We start from the raw sequence: 25587 nt of genomic DNA, 5'->3' as shown, positions 1-25587 counted from the left end.
GCTATGGCAGGTTCAGCTGAGAGAACTGAGATCTCATCTGTTCAGGTTCATAAAATTTCAAGAAGCCTTATATTTCAACTTCTCATCACCAACCTAAAAATATAAGAAGGGTAAAGAAAAGTGCTGAATTTCAAATAAGAAAAATGGGGAAAACTTGCATATTTGGCAGGTTTTCCTGGAGACCAGCTCAAAACTGTTAGCAATACTTGTCATTGCAAGAATAAATAGAAAAAAATCAAATCTGTACATAATCACATCTGTTGATTTACTGTAAAACCTAAGTGGTAAAAAAATATAAAAAACGTTAAGAATTTTTTTCTTACAAAGTTGTCCTCTATAATTCATTTTTAGCTTTTTTTCTTGTTACAAAAATATTGTAATATTTTGTTTTTGGTGTTTCTCAGAAGAGAAAACAAAACAAACACAGCATGCAAATTACTTATATTTGTTAAGCAAAGGAAAATGTGCCCATGCAATCTGCATCTGCAAAGATGATGCAACAGTTTATTAACTCTATTTTGGTAACATCAGGTTTTTACCAAAATGATGAGCTAAATTTCCTCCTCTCTGTAACACGTCACACATTTCGTTGGTCATGTGTAGGCCTTAACTTCAGGCGATTTTGCATCTCCAGCTGTAAAAGTATGCTTGCAATTTAATTCAGACCAATTTCATGATAAGTAATACGGACCTATCTTATCTTTCGAGGCAGTAGACATGGTACTTCTTATTCCTTGGTCATGAGTTTTAAGAGAAGATCAAGAAGAGGTTAGGGGAAACAAGGCAAGTCTCCATTTAGAGAAACACGGAAAATAGCCGTAACAACAAAAAGTGTAATAGAAAACTTGTGGCTGCATCGTATCCCCCATGTTAAGATAAAAGGTAAAGTAAGGGTTAAATTGAATTCATGACATGGCTGGGTTTTCTTCAAGATGTACACCTTGATTTAAAGAACTCATAATAACAAACAGCTAATTAAAAGTACATTTGTCAGGTAAACTCATTAAAAACACTCAGGGTTCCTCACCCGGAGATTAAAGGAGTTATGTCTGTTCTACAAATGGACAAATATTCTACATAACCTCTCCCAGTTGTTGTTTTATTAATTATCTATAAGAATATTGATCAAGCAAGATTAATACAGGAGAGGTAGACAGTACACAGAAATTCTTAAGAGAGCTTGTACTGGTTTTTTAAACATTGATGAAATATTTATAGAATTGAATGGGTCCTAAATTTTCACACTAGTGATATCTAATTCTAATATATGACCTTTGTGTCAACTTAACACCTTACCATTCTAAATTGGAAGGGCGAATGTTTATATTAGCTTCACTTAGAAGATACAGCTTAACATACTGGATAATGTGGCTTAACCCACAAAATTAAAAATAAAGTAATTTCAGTATGACCTTTAAATAAATCTAATTCAATTAGAATTGAACTTTCTGAATATAAGGAATAAAGCATACCTAGAATCGTGTCGTCTTCTCATTCACCAAGTTGCAAGGATATATATATTTGCATATGAAAAATAGTTATTTTGAATGTTGCATACCCAAGCATTTTCTTTGCATTCTTATTGCAGATAATTCAGGTCTTCAGAGAACTGATGGATCAAGGAAAATAATACATTCTTTCCATATTATAGACTATTTCTATCACTAAATATAACTTAATGCCAATCTCTGCAGTATCCATCTATATTACAAAAGGCCCAATAAACACCAGAGTTGGAAATATTTGTAGATTCTTGAGAGATTTCTGATGTTTCATTGGCAAGAGTCACAAAAGGTTGAACCTTTGTCACAGATATTGATATTTTGCAGAATTGGAATTAACTTTAACTGTGCCTTGGTGGCATGAGTATAAATAGAAAAAATACTTTTTAAATTTTCTTTTTGTTTTAATAGTGACTTAAAAACAGTTTTTTCATTTATATTTCAAGCAAAGTCTTTATCTTAACATGGGGGATACAATGCAGCCACAAGTTTTCTATTATACTCTTTTTGTTGTTATGGTTGTTATGGGTGTTTCTCCCAATATTCTTCTTATTGCTCCATGCTCTATTTGAAATATACACATCACCTCTCCCTTTCAAATGCGCCATTTTTATTTCATTCTGAGCATTTCCCAGTGCACCAACCTTCCATGTCTTATTAGGACACTCTTTTCATATCTTCAGATCATCATGTAACTGAGTAATAGACAGCCTTTAGGGCTAACATATCCAAAGCCTGAGCTGTTTTACTATTAACTGATGAATATTTTTAATTTAGTCATAAATCATTTAGTCAACAATGGCCTTGAAGACGTTGGCGAACACTAATAAACCTAGGTGAAGAAGTAAGTCACCATGGATACTGATTGGTTTTTGGATTCTCATTTGCCCTTCCCATCTCCCCAAGTCCCATAGGATCTTTAAGAATACTATTTCCCAGAAGTGGAAACATTCCCCCATGAGGCATGTAAATTGCAAAATAATTCTAGTAAATGGTATAATGATTCCGACTTGCAGATTTCCAGAAGAGAATCTGTGTATTAAAGGTGCTTCTCTTTTGCATTGTTTTAATGAACACACAAACACACACAAACATTTTCCAGGTAAAAGAAAAATTTGTTTTCTACAAAGAAAGTGCTTGCAACTATAAATCATGCTCAGTGATGACTAAAGACCAGCAGAGGGACCAATGTAAAGATATAAAACAGAAATTTTAAAAAAAGAAAAAAATGTCACTCTCTCAAAGTATATATTTTGTAATCCTCACCCAAGGATATGTTTTTACTGATTTTTAGAGAGAGAGGGAGGGGGAGAGAGAGAGAGAGATCAATGTGAGAGAAACATCAGTTAGTGGCCTCCTGAACATGCCCCAACTAGGAATCGAACCCACAACCTAGGTATGTACCCTGACCAGGAATCGAACCCACAACTTTTTGTTGTATGGGATGACACTCCAACCAACTGAGCCACCCAGTCAGAGAGCATTACTCTAAATATTTTTCATTACCATGAAGATATTCTTACATACACAATGCACACAAAAAATAAAACAAACATATCTAAGAAAGATCTAATATAAGCTAAAAGATCTAACATAAATTGAAAAATTTAGACATAAAACTATTTAAAAATTAAGCAAAAAGTATAGTTCATTTTCTGTCCTGACTGGGTAGCTCAGTTGGGTAGAGTGTCATCCAGGTATGCCAAGATTGCAGGTTCAATTCCAGGTCAGGGCACATATAAGAATCAACCAATGAATGCATAAATTAGTGGAACAAAAAATAATGTCTCTCTCTCTTCCCCCCTCTCTTTCTTCCTTCCTCTCTCTCTAAAGTCAATCAATTAAAAAAAAAAAAACTATAGTTCATTTTCTAATTAGAGGCAAATGATCAATGTACTTGAGATATATACTATAAGAAATAAATATCAGTTGGACTGTTTTTGAAAAACAGTGTCTGGAAAATATGGCATATGTAGTATTTTACCCTCCACCTTGATTCCTTAAGGCTTGGACCCTAGTTGGCAGAGAATTGAAGTTAATTAGTCAAAGAACAGCAGAAAGTACGAGCAACCATTTGGTGGGTCAAGTTTCTTAGATCAAGTCCTACAGTCCTGTTTCTGAAATTGTCAACATTTAAAATTGATACTCATGGAAAGATGCAAATTTGTTGAGAATTTACTATGTGCATTTTATGTAAAATTTGCATGTAGTGCTCACACCAACCTAGGATTCATCACATCTATTTTAAGAGTGAGGAGACAAAAATTCAGAGAGATTAGATCGTTTGCCCCCAATCCTCCAGCAAGATTCATCATTGAGTCTATGAGATTCTGAAGTTAGCAATCTTTCTCTTAAGTTCAGTTGCTTTGTATTTCATAAAGACTCATGTGTTCAGTACCTTGGAAGACTGACCTTGAAGATCAGGATGCATATGAGAAGGAAAAGACTAAGTAACCTTCTAAGGAAAGGGAGGAGAATAGGAGAGTTCCTGCAGTGCAGACTATTGACAGTGGGTGTTTATGTGGTCCCTGAAGCAACTGTTAGATTAAATGGAGGGCAGAGTGGGAAATGGGGGTAATGAGAGTGCTCAGAGTGGAGCATGGCTGAGGAGTTGGAGTAATCTAAGAGAATAAATAAATTAATTATTTAATACAAACTCTACTATAGCTTAATTTATCCCAGAGTCAGGCCTGGTTTTGTGTGTTTGTTTCTTTCATGACTTAATGTTTACTGGTTGGTTGCTGGCTTGCTTTGTCTTCTCGTTGATTGCACTCAGTAACATCTCAGAGGCTGAAGTCAAGGCCCAAACTGAAGACCTTTGTTGGGCACAGTCGTCAGATAAAGCTGGACGGATTATTAAAACTTTGAGAAGGCCCAATAACACAAAAAGAAATGATTTTTAAATGCATGCATTAGTTGCACAGCAAGAATTTCCTTTCATGGAAATAAGGTGGACCACTTGGTGCTGATGTGCACAACCTCCCCTTCTGCATCCTTCCATAAAAAATTATATGAGAGGCAGGTTACCTGTGGTTCTGGTGTGATCTGTGCTGGTAGATTCCTCACTCTATGAACACGGCTGAATCTGATGTTACAGCATAGGGCATCCCTCTGTGAGAGCAAATGAAGAAATCCTGGCATCTTTGACTCTGTGTTTATCCTATGCATTATCTGCTGATTCACTGCAAATAGATTTAACCCAGATCTATTCCAAATCTTCATTCTCTCCAGTGCTCAAATCTGAACCAACTTAGTGGTCTCACCTCACACAAGCAAGATAAGGTAATTACTGACATTTGCTGTAAAGCACTTTATAATGATCAAGGTTCTATTATATGTCTACCTAATTTTATTTTTCATAATACTCTCATTAAGAAATAATATATTATTATTTTCCATTTTTCAACATGAGAAAACGAACGGCCAAAGTTGCCACATCTTTCACAACACATCAGTGATGAATTTGGGGCCAGAACCTATGTCTCTTCACTACTGGTCTGTCTAATGTACAATACTTTATAAATATGACCTATGAGAGTATAACATAGATCCTCTTTTATTCCCAGAATTGGAAACGTTTGGATTCCCATTACATTTCAGCACATTTCAAAGCAAATGTAAAAGGGGATAGGATCTGCCTGGTGGAGAACAAAATCACAGAAACTTGAATAAAATTATCTTCAAGTTTAAAAATGCAAGTAACCAGAACATGGTCTTGGAAAATATTCTAAATAGGGAATTTGAAGATAAAGTTGATCTAATTAGGAAGGTGTGAAAAAATATCCAAAAAATAAACCATATGCCATCTAATAATCTGGAAGTAAATAAAGAAAAGCTGTCTTGGTGTTTCGAAATGAGAAAATCATAATTACATAAAAATTGACACCAAAATATTTATCATTTTAACTCATAAAACAGATTTTTTTAGCCTATGTTGGGTTGGGAAAGGGATAGGTCAAGGAACGTGGACAAGAACCTGGCACACAGTTAAAGTTTAATCAATACTTACTGAATGTATGAATGAATGATGGATGGAATTATTGCCATAGACATGGTTGAGGAAGGAGACTAAGAGGTGTTTCCTCCAAACATAGATCTCATTATGTGCCATCCTACAATTTATTCCTCAACTGTTTGTTATTTTAATTTTGACTTTTCTCTAGCTCATGGATCCACAAGTTTTAGCTAGTTCAGCATAGACTGAAGAAAGGTCCAACTGGAAGAGAGGGTTTAGACATTGATCGTGGGAGTGAAATGGAGTTGAGGAAAGGCATTCATTGAGAATTGTACAACATTAGACCTTCAGTAATAATACTTTCCACTGTGTGGTAGTAGATTTACTTCTACTAATTCATTTAATTTTCACAATTCTGGGAGGTAGAGATTCCTACCCCCAACTTATTTATCAAAAAATAAAGACAGAAGTACCATGAAGAAAAATTAGCAGAGCTGAAATTCTGACCAATGTCTGTCTAAATCAATGTTTTCTGTTATTTTCACTAAGCCACTCTCAGACCATAGGAAAAAAACCCAACTCCTTTATTTTACACATGACTAATGAGAAGTAATTTGACCCTAAATCCTTTTTGGTTCTTCTTATATTATACCAAAGCTAGACTTTTGTTGATAAGTTGAAAATAATTATAAAAGCATGTCATATACATAGATTAGCATTCTTAATAAAACTGCTAGTTGTGTAAGTAAAAGATAAATAAGTTTGCCTTACAGAGCCATTGCCTCTAATATTACATCATCAAGGCTAACTGTTGCTGCTCCCATAACAATCTTGGTGGCCCCCGGTCTTGGAGAACTTGATTAGACGCTCTTGGCTCCTGATGCCCCTTGCTGGATATCCTAGGGCCTGGGCCATTCATTTTGGAAGGTTACACCCATGTGCTTATCTTAAATTTTCTTTTCATGTTAGGTGATATAAATAAAGTTAAGGGTTGGCAATTCTTGAATTAATCAAGATCACAAAACTAAACTGAATTCAATTTAGTGTTTTCTTTCCTGTTTCTAAAGCTATAGTATTATAGTAAAAGGCATCTAGAATTATATTTAAAATACTCTATCCAACATCTAAATCCACCCAGAATATAAAATTTAACATCTTTAAAGATTTTTTTCAAACTACATAATTTTAGCCTTTGATGTTTTCACATTTTTCCTAGTATAAATTTGATCTCAGCAGGGTAAATATTTTTATTTATTTAGAAGAAAAATATTTTCTGATTAGTTATTAAATAAGTTTGACAAAGCTGCTGTCAAAATAATCTTAAACAAAAAGTGATGCTAGAATACTGACTTGGGGGTCTTTCAATTTCAAATGAAAAGAAAATATAGAAACTGTGCTTAGAAACACTAATTATAGACTTGGGTCACTGAATATTCCACAAAAAGCAACAGAACATTCTTTCTTTTGCAATAACAAAATAATGGTGTTAACAGACCATAGTCACAGTGAAAAACTGGAATAGCAAAAAATTGGGAAGAAATTCCAAGATTAATGCCAAAATGCCAAGACAAAATGCAAAGAATGATGATGGTTCTTTACTTTTCAAAGATTAATTTTCCATTTCTTCTGGGAATAAATATGGGAGTGCCTTACATTGGTGGAATGCCGTACTTTGCCACACCTAAAGTTGAGAAGAATAATTACAAAATCCTCATTGGTAGTTATTCTTGAACATTTTCTCTCAAATATCATTACTTATCAACTTAGAGTGAGGACGCTGCTGTTAGTTTTCTAATCCAAGAAAACTGCTGTGAAATCGCAAAATTTTGGAACTCAAATAGATGGAAGTAATGAGAAAACAAACATAGACCTGCCCTTGTCCTTGTCAGTTGGAAGAGGTGGAAGCCTTTGGCTGTCTTTGCAAAGATGATGAAATACTTTCCTTCACATCTGCCTTCTTGCATGCTGGGAAATTTGATCTCTTCAGTCACTTGTGTCTTTTAGGTGTCCCTTTTGAGTGTAAAAACTCCTGAGCCCACCTTAAGCCAGATAGGTTTACTCTCCTATTCTGTGCTGATTCTGTTAGTAAATACAGCTGCCCAGAGAATGGGTTGAGGAAGATTTTGAGAAGAAGTAGAGACTTAGTATGAAATAATCGGTCTACTAGCTGAGAGAGGAATTGGAGAGAGCTTGGTGTAGGGTGGGGATTAGCAAAGGCATTTATGATACTCAATTTCCAGCTCTGTTTTAAATCATTGTTAGTTGATAAGTAATAGGAATGTCAAGCAAAAGGAGCTAATTTTATCTATTAACATCCCCAAAGAAAAGTACCTTTATATTTATAATGCTAATGAAAGCAGAAAATATTTATCTAATAGATAATATTTGCATACCCTGACTTGACTTCTGGACAAGACGTCAGAGTATGTAAACACTATGCTTGCCTTTCCTCAACCACATCAAAATTACGACTAAGTTATAGAACAACCACCTTTGAGAATCACCTAAAGACTAGCTGAACAGAACTTCTATAATTAAAGATATAAGGAAGAAGTCACTTTGAGACTGGTAAGAGGGACAGATATGCAAAATGGGCTGGCCCCACACCCATGTGGCAGTTAAGAACCAGGGAGGATATCCTGATTGTGGAGGTACCCACTGAGGAGGGGGGTCCCAGCCCCATCCACAGCCTGGAATACTAGTGCAGGGGGAAAGAGTCCCCACAACAGCCGGCTGTAAAAATCAGCAAGGACTCAGTCCCGGAGAGATGGAGGGCTTCTGTAGACCCAAGCATCCTCCTAAAGGGCCTGAGCACAGACTCACTTGCTGACGAACACTTGCCCCAAGCTCCAGAGAAGGGACAGCTGCTCAAAAAGCACCAGGGACATTTGAGGAGGAAATGAATTGTCTGGCTTCAGAGAGAAGGCTGAAGGGGCAGGTATCTCCAGAACTAAAGTATCAGTAGGCACCATTGGTGCTTTGTTGAGCCCTCTCCCCACCCAGCCTGCAGGCACAGGCAGGAGCCAAATATGAGTCTCCATTAACCTAGCTAACACCATTCTCACCCTACCCTGGTGATTCTCTGAGAACCCACCCCACCGAATTCATGTGCCTGGCAGGAACATTTTTCAGAAGCTAATCCAAGAAGTGACTGACCTAGGCACAAGCTATGGACTTTCCTAAAATCTATCAAAGTTCCACAAACCTCAAACAAGCAGCAGCTAGCCTCGGCATTCCTTGTACCTCTTGCTAAATGGCCCCAAGATTGGTACTAGTGGCAGCCCATCTCGGTCATAGCATAACTACTCCCAGGTGTCTCCAAGCCCAGCACATGCAGCTAACACCTGCAGATCATTTTGTAGCTCCTACCAGGTGGCCCTGTGGAGGGCACAAGCAGAGGCTCGCCTTGGCCTGCACCAAAGCCCCTCTGGGGAGGTCCCAGAACAAACACACTTGATGGCCAGATTCAGACCACACCAGAGCACCATCCTATTAATGCCACAAACAAAACACCCAATGGATGAACTTGACAAGCACCAGAGCCATGCTATAGCTAATCCTGCTCCATGGAAACAACCCCCAGATAACATCTTGTCTGCCACAGTTACAGCCAGTCCTCACAGCCAGTCAGCTGAGGGTCAATCCCACCCACTGAGGTGCTGACAGTGATCAAGGCTCAATTACAACAGAATGGCACACACCAACCACACAAAGGACACACCTGGAGTTCTCACTCAGGTGACCAGGGAAATTGTGCCACTCAGCCTACAGGACACCTCCTGCATAACACCACTCTGCCAAGACTGAGAAACACATCAGATGTTGTAAAGAAATAGTATTTAAGTCACTCTCATAAGCAGAGATGATTTGTGGAGGACTGCGGGCAGCCGCCAACCGACACTTCTCTTCAGTCCCTGTGCCCAAGGAAGGAGGGTGATGTGGAAGCTGGGCACATTACTTGCATTCCCATTCCTTTGGGAGGTGGGGGGTTCAGTGACAAGGCTGAATGAAGGCTTTTATTACTAAAAGGAATAAAGGAGGAAGAAATACTGAGAGATCATTGGCAGTCTCTTCCACAATAGACTTTAAGTCAACGAGCAAAGTCAAAATTGAACATTTACAATCTCCAAGAATGTTTGTCTCCTAGACACTGGCTCTTTGCTCTGCCCAACCTCTGCCCCTTGGTTTAATGTTCTCTACTTTGAGGTCATTTGAAAAAATTTGCCTTGGAGATAGAGACATACTCTTATAAACAATCTCTTCTCCCAGTGTACATATAAAAAGTTCCACCTTTTGTGGGTGGAGGTTGTTTGATTGGATTTGTTTCTCTCATTTTAGCTTGTGATAAAAAAAATATGATGTGTTTTTAATTCTTTAATGTTTCATGTTATGGGACTCTCAGTCAACTTTATATTATAAGTCATGGGCAAAGTGACTTCTTTTGTTTTCTTCCTTCTTGTTTCCAGAATTGTCTCATTCAGCTTAGGAACATAGGAATATACAAGGGGGTGGGGGGTAGGTTTACAGTTGTAAGTGAAACACAGAGTTTATTCTTGTATTATTATATATTAATTATTATATTATTTTCCATATAAACTACTATAAACCTATTTTTGCCCAACCCTGTATGTATGTATGTATATACATATACACACATATATATGTATCAACAAAAGGAAGCATTTAAATTGAGACTAGCCTTAAAAGTAATCTACACAACATGGTAGAAGAAATACAAACTTTAAAAAATATCTATGTTTTAACACAGATCCAAATAAACCTGGGATGAGGGAGTCTTATATCACTTTTGGGAACTTGTCTCTTTGCCTTTTCTCTAGCTTCTGAATAGGTTGGATAAGTCTTGCCAATAAAAGAATATTTCCCAGGATTCAGGCACAGTAGTAATGGTTTCAACTGGGGTAGTAACATTTTCTGGGTTAGGATCTCCAAGTGAGACAGCCTAAACCACACATCCATGAGAAATTTGTAGACAACAGCTAATGTGAGACAAATCAGAAATCCTGCCCGGCTGGACGTGGCTCAGCGGTTGAGCATGGACCTGGGATCCAGGCGATCGGGGTTCGATTCCTGGTCAGGACACATGCCCGGGTTACAGGCTCGATCAATGACTCTCTCATCATTGATGTTTCTGTCTCTCTCTCCCTCTCCTTTCCTCTCTCTTAAATCAATAAAGATATTTTTAAAAAAATTTTTTAAATCAGAAATCCTGCTCTTTTTCCTATTCTGAACCAGTGTAAGTGATTTTAAAGAATCAAGGCAAGGATAAGTATTGTGACCTGAAAGTTTCCAACTGCATTTCTAGTTACCGTCCGGAATAATATTTGCTATGTTTGCTGGCATGTACCTCTCTTCTCTCATTTGTATGCTCCTTGTCTTTCCATTATTGTAAAAACAGGAGTCAGTGACCTTGGTAGTGACCTTAGCATTTTCCTTAATCTCTCCGAGCCTCCTTTCTATTATCTGTAAAAGGAGGTTAGTAATCCTTACTATGTAGTGTTGTCATAAGGATTTAAGGAGTTAAGTATTAGAGTGCTGAGCATAGTCCCTGGCAGTTAACAATCAATAAATAATAGTAACCATTATTACTACTATTTTCCTGAGACCTAGCACAGAGCCTGGCACAGAAGGTGTCCAGTAAATGCATACTAAATATATGATTCTGATTGTGAACTCTAACACAAGAGTGACTATCTCTTCCTTAGTCACTGTCACATCTATTTACTCCTAGCAGATACTCAGTACATTTATTTGTTTGCTGTGTATTTCTTGAGAATTCTACAATGGACAAACCTGGTGTGTGCAGTAATAAAGTTTAGAGTCTGATGAGGATCCACAGTCCTGGATTTTTAAATTTTTACGGTAAGTTTGACCTGGATATTGTACTTTTTTGCAGTCATTTACATGACATCCTTCTTACCTGCGCTCTAGCACTGGCCTCAAGTTGATTCTTCCTCTGGCTTGCGTTTATGAATGGCTGGCATCCTAAAACACTTTCTCCACAGGGAAAATTCAGGAAGTCACATTTGATAGGGAGGTGATGAATTCTCAATTATAGTAGACATCTATCTTTCAAAAACTTCTGACTGTGGGAAGTTGCCCTGAGTGCAGTTTCCTGGGACGCGGGGGTTGCAGCCTGGGCACTGGGTTAAGCTGCATCGCCATCTAGTGGTCATACAATGTGGTGCCCAGATGCAGAGTTTTAATGAGTATGTGAGCGAGGAGGTTTCATAAGTCAGAATTAAAGGGCCCTCAGGGGTCATATTGTCTACTTCTTTTATTTATACATAAGAAAAGTGAATCCAACCCCCGAAATGACCCGAACTTTATGTTACAAAAAGTGAAGTGCAGAACTGCCATCCCATTTTAGTGGCTATTTTCCTCCACAGTGTGCACTATGGAGTGTGTGGCTATGGCTGAATATTTACCTTTTCTTTTATGGAGCCACATAACCTACTGTGAACCTGCGCGTTCTTACTTTCAAATTGAGGATGATGTAGTTATCGTAAGTATCAATTGAATGATAAGGAATGTGAAATGGCTTTATAAACAATAAATGAAAAGACATCTAAGTTAATATGTTTTATTTATTTATTTATTTGGTATGAAAACAAATACATCTCTTTCAAAGCTGCATTTGCTGTTGAAAGCCACTCACTCATAGGTTAGTTACTTCCAGGGGTATGTATCAGGCAGCTGCTATGTCATCATTATAGGACGAAAAATCACAAAGATTAAGAAAACATATACTTTACCTTTGAAAAAAGCAGTCTAATAATGAAGAGAGACAATAAGTGCAATGTGTTGTGATAACAGATCTTAGACACTAGTACCAGCTTTAGTGTTTGCACATGAAACTGTTTGGTTTTACCAGCTTAGGTGGAAAGGTGTTGCAGAGACAGAAAAAGCTTCATCTAGGGAATAATAAACTTGAAGTACTCTCAGAGACATACTAGTGGTATGCCAGAGACATAGGTGAGGACAGCCGGGAGGAGGAAACGCTAGACATGGAAGGCTAAAACCCTAAAAAGAATTATCAAAAACAACAACAAAAACAATATCTTCCTATCATTATGAAAATATTCCAGTTCTGGCACATATGTCTTCCGAACCCATGGCTGTCATTCATAAAAAAATGACAAATTAATCTGGTTTGGAGCCAATATTTCATTACATAACAAAATTTAATATTTTGTATGCAGTTATGAAAACCAAGATCATTTTAAATTGTGCAATATCATATAACTTAAAAAATCAATAGAAATACAATGGGAATTGAGTGGTTTTTTGAAATCTCATCCAGACTAATCTTTTCATTGATTTCTTTATTGCACATTTGTCCTTTAGTTCTGAGTTAACAACTGTTGTAATTTTCTTTTACCTCCCTCTCATGATATTGAGTATTTAAAAATATATATTAATGTCTTAGAAATCATACTTTCTCTTTTCAAATCCCTCTGGTCTTCCTCACCATCCTCTGACATTCAGAGAATTGCTTTTTAGACAGATTGATTGACAGCCATCTATCCACATGTCATTCATCCTAAATGGTCCCCTTCGGGGCTATCTCAGGATGAGAAGTGTTCATTAGTCCTTGAAAACATAGCTGTAAAAACAACTCTGTCAAGAAGACATTTCCATGTATAGTGAACATCCAAAATAACATTCTTTCAGGGTGTGCTTTCCTATTCCTGTGCACAAAGGAAAACGAAAAAACTTCAACTTTTTAGCCAAATTAGGTAACAAAATAATCAGAGAAGAAGGAAATTTCCTTTGATGGAAGGAATAGAAAATTTCCAAATTGCACAAAAAACTAATTGTGTTTTAGAAACCTGTTTGGGGATTGTCTCCTTCGTTTGCCCTCCACCAATATAATTCTCAAGTATTGTGTCTTGACTTCCTTCCTGCTTAGGTCGCTCCTTCTGCCTTGAAGTGCCTGCCCCTCCCTTGACTTTTATTTTCACTCTTTCAAGGACAATGATGATTCAGATAAGTCACATCCTCTGGGAATGTCTCCTGACCTGCTGTGCTGGAATAAGGGCACGTCCCACCTGCTCCCTCGGCGGCCTGCTACTCACTGGGCAGACTGACGGCAGGCACAGTTGTTTGCGCCTGCTTGTTTCATGCCCTTTACAGTGGAACTTTGAACCTCTTCCCATCAAAAGGCTACTCCCCCACCCTGGCTGGGTTGCTCAGTTGGTTGGAGTGTCATCTCATAGACCGAAAGGTCCAGCTCGATTCCTGGTCAGGGCATATACCTAGGCTGTGGGCTTGATCCCTGGTTGGAGCGCATGCAGAAGGCAGCCGGTGGATGTTTCTCTCACATCGATGTTTCTCTCTCTCTCCAAAATCAATAACATATACAAAACGTTTTCTTTTAAGAGTCTACTTCCCCATTCATGGAATCTGGATTTGCCTTGTGAGTTGCTCTGGCCAACAGAAGGCAGAAGAATATCGATTTGCCAGTTTCGAGCTAGAACTCAAAAAGATTGCATTGCTTGAAATCGAAGACTAGTGGGATCCTAATCAAAGGATACTAAAAACAGACATATTGAGACCTGCCTACATGGAAGAATTTCACTGACAGAGACCAGTACACTGTACCCTGAGGCAAGTAAATTTGGACAGTGTTTTAGAGACCAAACAATTATCAAGTCTGATCCTGGGAAGTGGATGTTATCACATATGCGTGACTGATGAGAGCCAAACAAAAGGAAAACAAACTGCTTACATATACATCCTGTGGGATTCTCTCAATCCTAAAAGAATGCTCCTATTTTTTTGACCACTGTCAGGGTTTGTTGCCTAACAGAAAAGATCATTGAGGAGCATGAATTACTTTGAAGTGTTAGACTGTTTAGTGACATAATTATTCTTGGCAGAACTCTGAAGGAACACAAGTTTCGACTCCCTGAGGTGCCTGCTGTGTTGGGAATTGCAGGCTTGAAGTTGCCTCCCAGTGATAGCCGATTCTGCCAAACCTCTGTGAAAAAACTGGGCATATGGTGTCTTAACAAGGAGAAATCATTCCATCTGGAAAAGTATCAGTGTTTGTATCCTTAAATCAAAGGGTAAGAAATGCTTTCTTTGGGTTTGGTGGCTTCCATAGGAGATTTGACTGACTTCTCAGTTATCAGAGTAAAGCAGGGGCATTCAGTTCAAAGAAGGAAAAAAGTAAAGTACAACTGGGTTTGATTCCTACTGTTCTGCCACCTCCCATGAAGCCCCTGTCTTGTCCTTCATTGATTCTACGATGCCTTCCCAATGCTCACTTTCAGTCCAAGAAGGAGCATGGGCAGGTCAATAGCTTTCACCATTTGGGATTTTTCTCAATGGTGGACATACTGGCCTCTTCTCAGGTTAATTTTCCTGGCCTAAAAACCTTCTATCACACAAAAGTATGTGGGGTACCTATTGAATTATAGCATAATAACAATTCATATGCATGTATACATGGCAATGCTTAATTAGATTCAAAATAACAATGGCAGAGAGTCATTGTAGTAGCTTATGTAATTCCAGTATGTGATACAGAAATTCAGGTTCACCTTCCTGAAAACACCATATTCAGGAGAGTAAAATTATCCCCAGGGAGGAGATCAGGAAAATCTAGGATTCCAAAGGGACAGAATATATTTCTGAGAGTAAGAAGCGAATCTCTATAGTTCTGTAAGCAAGAGCTTGAGGTGCCTCTCCTTACCCATGGAGGTAAATCACCTACACTGCATTAGATCACTTTCCACCCTCTCAGTATATGAGTTAAGAATTTTGTTCATAGCTTGAAACAGATACTAGAAATATGAGCTGTATACCAAGGAAGAAATTTAATTCTTCCTCATGTAAAATAAATCCAGGTATATGAAGTCCAGGACTGCTAAGTTATCTCTGCAGAGTCTTCCCCTATCTTTCTGTTTCACCATCAAATCCATGTGGTTTCTATCCTCAAAGTCACCTCCTGTCTAATATAACCACTGGACACCCAGACATGGCATCTACATTCTAACATGGAAAGAAGGAAAGAGAGAAAGGAATATCAGATTTTTCTTAGCAGCATGACATTTTTTAAAGAAGCTTCCCTGAAAATCCTTACCAAAAACTTTGACTTAATCCTACTGGCTAGAATGTACTCGCATATCTATATCTGACTGGAAGGGATGCTATAAAGTATAATCTGTTAGCTGGGCACACTTCTGATTTAAATTTGTTTGGGGCTCAGAAATGAGCAGAGTACAGATATTCAGGGAGCAACTAGCCAAATCTGCCCTCATAGGTTAAGGATATGAGAGAGGGAGGTATCAGAGTGAGCTGATGATGAACTGATGGAGAAGATAAAGAGAGAAGGTAGAAGAGTGAGGTTAGGCACAAAGAACCTAAAATTTTCACTGAAGACTGGAAGAATTCAGAAGCCATTAGTGGAGTGCTGTATTTAGAAGTTCAAGATGCTTTCCAGCCAGGGCCAAGCCATGAGCATCTCTTGGGACAACAGGCAGAAGTGCCAAAAGACTTGGGGCAAGAGAAAGTCCTACCCCAAGAAGCAAAAATATGAGCTGAGCACCCTGCTGCCAACACTAAGATTGGCCCCCACTGCATATACACACAGTCATGTGCAGGGAGGAAACAAGAAGTATTGTGACTTGAAGTTGGATGTGGGCAACTTTTCCTGGGGCTCAGGGTGTTGTACTTGTAAAGCAAGGGTTACTGATGCTGTCTACAGTGCACCCAACTGCAAACTGGTCTGCACCAAGACCCTAGGAAAGAATTGCATTGTGCCCATCGACAGCACACCCTACCAAAGTGACATGAGTCCCACTGGACACTGCCCCTGGGCCACAAGAAGGGGGCCAAGCTAACTCCTGAGGAAGAAGATACTTTAAACAAAACACAATCAAAGAATATTTAGAAGAAATATAATGAAAGAAAAAAGAATGCCCAAAGCAGCAGTCTTCTAGAGGAGCAGTTGCAGCAGGTAAGCTTCTGTGTGCCCTGGTCCAAGACCAGGCCATTGTGGCCACACAGGTGGCTATGTGCTTGAGGACAAGGAGCTGGAATTCTAGCTGAGAAAAATCAGGCCTGAAAAGGCAAATAAACCTTCCTCCCTCTTAGCTCATGTAATACAGGTGTTTATTGTAAAAAACAAAGAAGAAGTTCAAGATTTAGGACAAGAAAAGTAAAAAAGAAACTGTAAATACTGCTTCCTGATTTTGGTAATCTGTCCAGGAAGAGAGCTTTAGGTAAATCCAGGTCAATATTTTGTGCCCAAATTGCAGTAATTGTCAATCAATTCCAAATACAAGTCCCACGTCTCCATCTCCAGTTCAAGATTCTGTTCTCAGAGTCTTTACCAGGCTTAGAACCTATTCACTGCAAAAAGAAGATAGTTGTGCACATATCGTGAATCCTTGGAACCAGAGAGCCAGGAAATTTCAATGATGAACTAAGTCGGTTGTTAAAAGCAAATTCTAGCAGACATGTAGATGCTTCCTCCTTCGCACCTGGGTCTCCTAGTATATTCCCATGATGACACCAGAATGATGCCACGAGATTTTCTCATTTTTACCATTCAAGGAGAGCCTGGTTTGCTCCTGATCTCTGTATCAAAGTGGGTGACAGAGGAGTAATGTGTGGGCATATTTTTCAATGTTCAGTTTGCTTCAAAAAAAAAAATGTGTTCTAGAAATTAAACTTTCTAAGCTCTGACACTGCAAACCACAGTAGGCCATGCTGTGATGTCAGGGGTAAAGTCTCAGGTCCTACAAGGAGAGAACAGAGTATAGCTCTAGATGGAGAACTTCTGGATCAGAGCTAAAGAGCTGTTGGAGGGAATCCCACCCCCTATCTAAAATGTAATGGGAGAGTCAAGGTGAAAGAAGAAAACTGACCTGATCAATTTAAGAAATTGACTAGAGTGGGGATGGATTTTCATGCACAGAAAGATTTAGGAAAACTATTCTCATTGAGAGAGTTGAACAAGGAAACAAACAGCTTTCTGGGGAGAACGCAGGAAGCTTTCACTATAATGCACCAAGTAATTATCAAACTCAGTAAGGTATGGGGATAGGGTGTGATCTGTAAAGAGGTGCCATGTGTCTACCTAGGGGCCAGATCTCAAGCCCCACTGCAGAAGCTCCAATCTGTGAGACAAAGCAGGGAAAACTGAGACTCTAAGGAATGAGGAAAACCGACTCTGGGAGAGGGCTTTCAACCACAGCAATAGGTCTGGGGAAATAAGCAACGTGAACGAAAAGGGGCTGCCTGGCAGGCCTGATACTAGCTCAACAGCTGAAAGTAACCACATGAGGTGTTCTGATTATAAAAATTCCTAACTGAGCAGGTTATAATGGGAAGTCACATCCTAAAGCCTATATGATAGATTAATCTTCAACTTCAGTGAGCCCTATCCATTGTTTTTGTGCACCTAGGGTAACATAAAATGTCAGAATGATCTCTTCTCCAGCCCTCTGGAGATAAACACCCTGGTATCAAAACAACCCCAACTTTCCTAATTGTTATCTTTTACCTCCTTACCTCTGTAAACTATGTAGGTTAAATATTAACTATCTTGCACTCACCAATGTAAAAAGAATGTGTATCTTTCCATTTCATTTTTTATCCAATCTAGAGATTTCACACTTTACTCTCTCTACCTCCTTAATCTGCCGCTGATGGATTTCATGTAACATTTCTTACATTTCCCCCTTTGATTCTAAAGTATAAAATAAACTTCACAACTGCTCTCCCTGGGAGCATTTTCTCAACCATTTGAGATTTTGCTTCTGGGTATGGCTTTCAAGCCTTGGCTCAAATAAGCTCTTTAAACGGTTCTTTAGATTTGGAACTTCTTTCCTTAACAGTAACTATCCTCCAAGAGCTTTTAGGTTCACTCACCTGACCGTTGGAGAACTTGTGGGGAACACCACTCACACTGTCTTATGTTCTTTGAGGGGAGAAGATAGTGTCTTGGAGACATATATTCAAGACCCTTTCTCACTTTCTCTGAAAGCTGAATATCTAGAGAACTAAGTAATATTTTGCAAGGAAGCAATTTTTCCAGGAGAGATGGAGGGATACTATTTTGAGATGCCTCACAGTATCTGTTTGTTTCTTTCCTAGTAATTCACATTCATCTTCCTCTCTTCTCAATGTGGAGTCACACCCAGGGCATCTGGAGAAAAATGTGACAAGGAAGAAAGGAGAGAGAAGACAGGTGTCCTTCTGACATAAAGACACTGAGCTTTTCTTTTTCTTAGCTTTGGGGGAGCACTTAGAAAATACTCCCCCCAGACAGTAGTAGAGAAGGAAAGACAGAGGGGAGAGATAAGAGGAGTGATGGTTTGGGGTTCTGTACACAGGAGCAGATAGAAAGGGGCCACATGGGCAAGAATAAAATGTGCCATGGACTAGAGCCACCCATGAAAGGCCCCGCTTTCAACCCAGAGGGTGTACAAGAATCGAGTCCGCATATGGCCAACTGTTCAGCATCAGTAAGGACCATACGCACAGAGGAGAGGTTGCCTGAGGTCTATACTTTCTTTCTCCTGGCACTGGGGGAGGGATTCCCTTTGTAGTAACAAATTCCCTTTGTAGGTGCAGATGGAGCGTTCCTGTGCCAGGACATTGGAGGAAGCACATTGCCTCACCGGCAAGGCTGTAGCAAGACCTTCCTTCTTCTCTACATACTTCTCTACTTACCCAGGCACATCTGACCCCTCACTACCTCTTCCTTCCCTGACTGTGCGGTTCTCCTTTCTCCCCCACAGCTGTCCCCACGGTCCGAAACACTCCTCCCCCTGCCCCTCACCCCTGCCGCTACCCCCTCTAAACACACACATGTTTAAGTCATACTCACCCTCAGGTCTCAGCTGAAGCAGCACATCGTTGGGAAACCCTTTCTGAACTCTTAAGAGCATTTAGATTCTTAAGTACATACATACTTGAGCTGTCATTCCTAAAAATGTATATCCCAGATTGTAATTATGCATAAATTATTGTAAGTGTGATCATCTGATTAACGGCCCTCCGTTCTATTGGCTCTAAACACGCTGAGGACAAGAATCATATCTTTTTGCCAAGTATCGTATCATCAGCACTCCACATAATGCATGGCAAATAGTGGTTCCCAGTGAATATTTTGTGAATAAATATATGAGTTCTGACCTAATAATACCATCTATGGCATACAATATGTGATTTTACACACACGCAAACACACAAGTATATCTTAAATAAATATATAAACTAAACAGGTCCATATGTGTTAAATAAGTGAATTAACAAATGAATTATTTAGGATACTGTATTGTACAGTGGAATGAACATGAATATTCTAGCCAGGCAGGCTAGGATTACCTGCAGTTCTTCAACTAACTGTCTAAGTTTGAGCAAGTTACCTGACCTCTCTGAGCCTCGGTTTCCTCACTTGATAAAAAGAGTAAGAACTTTGAATTTGGTTGTCAAATTTAAATGAACTAATATATAAAAAATTTTCTAGCCCAGTGCTTAGTACATAATAAGCTCTCAATAAATGGTAGCCATTGACATGATCAAATTTGCATGTTGTATGTGTTAGTTAAATAAGGCTATAGAGCTCAGTTCAGTTGAGTTCCACACAAAAATAGTTCTGGATGCACATATTAATTCAATGAACAGTGCAGAATAAACAAATGAGTAAATTCATTTAGAATGACTTGAGGTGAACAATTTATTTTCAAGCACATGCTAGAACAATTTAGAATCCTGCCACTAGGTGTCGATAAATATACACTTAAAACGCAAGACCTAGGATTCCTGGATTCTGATTCTGATGTTAAATTTTCTTGTATAAGTAATATTAGGGCACTACAACTATTTACAACCAAAATATTCTGCTCAGTTATTCAAAAGTTTTCAACTATCTAGGAGTATCTATCAAGTAAATCAAATTTTTACACTTTTCTTTTTTCTTTCTCCTTCCTTCCTTCCTTCCTTCCTTCCTTCCTTCCTTCCTTCCTTCCTTCCTTCCTTCCTTCCTTCCTTCCCTCCTTCCCTCTCTTCCCCCCTTTCTCTCTTTCTTTCTTTTTAAACAAGGAACAAAGAACAAGGACTTTAACCCTCATGATAATTTATAAGGAATACCCACACATAAACAAGAGCACTAAGGCTCCTATTGGGATAGTGAACTTTCCACTACAGCTCTACTGCCTTCAGCTTACACCAACCCAAATAGCTGTTTAAAGGCCATTCCACCTCTTTCACAGTAGTTCAACTTTCTTGACTTTTCCCCCCAGTTCACCTATAATTCAGATTTCTCCTAGTGTATGAGCTGTGTCCATACCCTATGAGGATTCTACCTATCCCCTCCCACCACGCTTCATTTAATTCCCTGGATGTCTGGGTAAAGACACTTCTTTTTTGTGTATCTATTTAGAAATCATCTTCAAAAAAAGTCTTATTTTACCCATCCCTCATTAGATGTGGATTCCTTGTTACGTACTTTATTAGTTTGTTAGGGGAGCCATTATGAAGTGCCACAGAGAATAACCTTCTCACAGTTCAGAGTCTACAAGTTCAAGAGCAAGGTGGCAGGGGGTTGACCACTTCTGAGACCTCTCTCCTTGGCTTGTAGAGGGCCATCTCCCTCCTGTATCTTCACATTGTCTTTTCTCTGTACATGTCTGTGCTCAAAGTTCTTCTTCTTAAAAGGACACCAGTTATATTGAATTAAAGCTCACCCTAATTACCTCATTTTAGCTGAATTTCCTTTTTAAATACCTTATATCCAACTATAGTCCCATTCTGAGGTACTAGGGGTTGAGGCTTCAATATATGAATTTTGAGGGAACACAATTCTTCCCATAACATAAACCTTCATAGCACCATAGAATTTCTCAGTACACTTACCATAACTGTAATTATTTAAGTGCACAAGTCATTTTTAAATGTCTAATACATACCTGTATGCTATAAGTTTCCAGAAGGGCAAGAATCAGGTTTGTTTGGTTAAAAATGTAACCTCAGTATCTGCAACTGTGCCCTGTGCCTAGTACATGATAGGTTATCTTCTTTAGATTGTTAATAATATCATCCTCTCATTATTATTTCTTATATAACTCCAGTGTTCAGCACAAGTGGCTGAGTAAACATTTAATTAAAGACATTTGACAACTAACATTTTTTTTTTTTTTAAAGAACTACTTATTCTCTTTAGCAGGCCAAACCACTGATGTTACCATCCCTCCCTGGCCACGTATTTGTATTAGCAAACATAGGAAGGACATCTCATACAGTCAGGTGTGCTTCACATGGTGAATTAGTCTCAGCTCAGGTTTAATATGTTGTACTTTTGATAGCTTACTAATTATACAAGCGGTGCTAGTTTTTGAAAGCAGGTGTCCTACAGAGCCATATTTAGTGCTGCCCTTGATCCCAGACACTGAAGCCTCTGGCCTGACCTGCATTGCTCCTCTGCCAGCTGTACCTGTCACTGTAAGGGAGCAGTCTAGGGAAAAAGGGTACATTGAACATGATCATTTGTTACCTACATTCCCCTTCCTTCTAGACCTTCCTCCAGGTACTCAGGACTCTGAATTACCAAAATTGCCCTGAGACTGCTTCTTGGATTTGCATAGGCCCCTTCGCCAGACTCATTCTACTGAGATCACCCAGGGCCAAGAGATGGCAGGAGGATGCTCCTGGTGTGGAACAGATCCAGGTGTGGAATGAAAGGGGGGGCAGAACACGGGTCAAGGGTCCCTGTTTGATCTCTTAGCTCTGTCCTCCAAAATATAGGAGCAGGCATGGATGTCTTTGCATATTTTGTACTCTAATATCTCATGTAATAAATTATACTAAAATCCATAGAAAAGTTTTCCAAGACTTCACCACAGGAAATCTAGGAGTCATGGCTATTGAACATATGGGATGCCTAGAGCCAGTCAGACCTAAACCTGAGTCCCAAATCTACCACTGTCAAATCTACAGTATTTGTGTGACTTTTGACAAGCTGCTTAAACTTTCTGAGCTTCAGTTTCTCCAACTGAAAAATGGATTTGGGGAAACTTAAATACGGTGATGTATTTGTGACAAAATCTTGAGTGATGTTGCCTGTTGCCCTGGAGTTGATTGCTAGGACTCAAGACTAAGGAGAAAGAGGTATCATGTATTCCACATTCAAAGGAGACAGCAGTTAATCAACAATTGTGGCCAAGTATCTCTCACAGAGCATATAAAGAGATAGCCATACCCTCTCCTACCCAGTCTTCACCCCAACCCTCTCCCTCAGGCTGTCATGTGGCATGAGAAATGTAAGAAGATGTAACATATAGCAACTGAAGGATGCATACACAGCAGAAAAGCAGTAGGAGAAATGCTGGTAATGAAATATGGAAAATAATAGAACTGGTGTTCTTAAGGAGTCATAAAGTAAGTGGCAACAATAGGCAATATTTGCATTTAAAGCATAATTATTTACAAGCTATTGTACCCATAATGTAAGTTTTCCTTTTTAGTCATGCTGGGCACATACACTAAGAGAAGTGAGGTCCAGTGTTTAGAACAAGTGAAGAGATCATCAACCAAATGGGGAATTTCATGTAGAAGTGTCATAGCAGTATTATTTACAATAGCTAAGATCTGGAAACAGTCCAAGTGCCCATCAGTAAGTGAATAGATTAAAAAAATGTGGTACATTTACACCATGGAATACTATGCAGCTGTAAAGAAGAAGGAACTCTTACCCTTTGGGACAGCATGGATGGACTTGTAAAGTATTATGCTAAGCAAAATAAGCCAGTCAGAGAAAGACAAGTATCATATGATCCCACTTATATGTGGAATCTAATGAATAAAATAAACTGATGAACAAAAAAGATCCAGAGACATTGAAGCATGCAACAGACTGAGGTATTTCAGAGGGAAGCAGGGGTGGAGAGTGGCCGGGGTCAGGTGGGGGATTAATCAAATAACTTATATGTGTGTATGCATAGCCCATGAGGAGGTTTCAGGAGTGGGGTAGAAGGGGTCAACTGGGGAAAAAGGGAACATCTGCAATATTTTCAACAATAAAGATAAATTAAAAAAAAAAGAAGAAGCAGGATTCAATGAGGAAGGAGAAAAAGAAAGACAGAAACAACTTCTTTCTCTTCTTCAAGTCTGAAACTATGATTTTACCTTGTTGCCAGTCTTTTAAAAAGACAACATCGAAGGAATTGAATTTCTAGAGCAGTAGTAGGATTTGGGCCAACAATACATAACTGTGAACCAGAAGTATGCTCTGGACATCTGAAAGAACCTTTCCAATTATACACTTCTGGCACTTTCTTTGAGACTATAAATTAAACTACATGACAAATTATTTTGTTACCAAAATGAATTTGCTGAGAAAATGTTCTCATTATAAGCAGCTTATGCAAATTAGGAAGGTAGTTTACTGATCAGAATATTGAAATAGAGCAAGACACCTGATTCTAGTGGGGATATATCAGCTTTGTGTTCAAATCCTTGCTCTTCCTATTAGCTAAATTATTTCAGGTGAGTCTCTCAAAAATCCTGGGCCTCAGTGTCCTTCTTGGAAGAACAGCAATTATAATCTTTTTCTGGTCAATATGATGGGAGTGTTAAAAGTGCCTTCAAATGCAATGGACCAAGAGTGTATCTTGCAGAGTAAATGCTCCATCTATGCCCATTATTACTGCCCTAGTATCTTCTGCCCTACAAATAAAATAGACAATCTTAGTACCACTCACAGAACCAATAATGCCTGAAATATTAATATTTCTTCATATTTAAGGAGATCAAATTGTTAATCCTCATACCTTTGAAAATGGCCATCATTTTACTCACATATTGAAAAACAGGGAGGGGCCTGGAAAAGTCAAGTTACTTTTTTTTTGGCCAAAATTCCCAAATAAAAGTGACAGAGATACCTGTCTTCCTAATGTATTCCATTTTTGGAGCATTGGTGGTATATAGTACATAAGATTTCAGAGCTCAAATATCCTCTTTTTATTAACTTGCAATAAAAAGTTTGGGTATTGTAAGTTTGAGTATTGCCTGGAATGCCATTCAAGGTCTTTAAGAATATTTTATATCATTCCAAAGAGGCATGGGATTTCAAAACTATAAAAAAATAGAGAATTAAATAAGAGAAAGTAAGATCGGACTTAGCATACTATAATACATGATTCCCAGTTTCTATGGTGTTTTGCTTTTAAGTAAAAACACGTTTTTTTAAACATGCAAATAAACATTTAGAATAGCTCATTGCTAAATACTGACTTAACATACTATATCATATTTGTCTACTTTCTTTTGGCCAAAGAATTTTGCAACTGCAACTAGTATTCTTATAAGACGCATCATCACATTTCTTTTAAAAATCCAGACAGACATCTGTATAAATAAGTTTTGAAGTTATTGGTGAATCTGGAAATCATACCCTAGAAGAGGCTGCAACCCAGGGCTCAGAAGGGGGTGTAGGACTGAATAACAACTTTAGCCTCAACTGGCCATAGGGAGTTTAATCAATACTTATGAGGGACACTTCACATCTTAGGAAGCATGGCCAAAGGAAGACTGACCATACCTTTGTGTCTGCCCTGGAAAATCACAAGTGTGCCTCTTCAACCATGCTCAGATAACCTAAACTGATGAAGATAAACATAGTAAAAGATAAGATGAATTGGTAAACCTGAAATCAGATTCTACTGCTGGAAAATCATCTTCCTTTTGTGGTTTTAGAGAGTTAAGTATGCCAACAAATATCTGCTATAAGATACCAGGGGTCAAAAAATTTACCTGAGCTGCTAGGAATGAGTTACTTATCTTTTTCAGTTCTATTCTTCAGCAATGAAGAAAGAATGTATTAATTACTTAATTTTGAAAGAGTTGGTATAGAAGAAACTCTTTTCCAAACTAACTAATTGTACAGTTTTCTGGTAGAAAATATTTGATCAAGTGACTATCTTCAGACTCCGGATTTCCACCGGCTAAAAATTGTTTATCTTCTGGGAGGGCTTTGGCAGGTTTTCTCTCCTTAGGAAATGAGTTGGAAAACATCAGTGAGACTTCAAAGCAATGTCTTAGAGTTATCTTCTGATTTATGAAATGACTATTTTCACCACTTATCAGAACACAAAG

The 25587-nt window shown here is 38.5% G+C and overlaps 1 pseudogene across 1 annotated transcript; it reads left to right on the top strand.

Moving 5' to 3' along the window:
- The first annotated feature begins 15938 nt into the window (after positions 1 to 15938).
- On the top strand, positions 15939 to 16533 carry LOC308552506 (small ribosomal subunit protein eS8 pseudogene; annotated as a pseudogene). Its single transcript has one exon. The product of its transcript is annotated as a small ribosomal subunit protein eS8 pseudogene (transcript).
- The last annotated feature ends 9054 nt before the right edge of the window (positions 16534 to 25587 follow it).

This window comes from Miniopterus schreibersii (genome assembly GCF_964146895.1).
Source record: "Miniopterus schreibersii genome assembly, chromosome: 2".
In the NCBI taxonomy this organism is placed as follows: Eukaryota; Metazoa; Chordata; class Mammalia; order Chiroptera; family Miniopteridae; genus Miniopterus; species Miniopterus schreibersii.
Note: the sequence above shows the minus strand (reverse complement) of the source record. Positions and strands in the feature narration are given on the sequence as shown.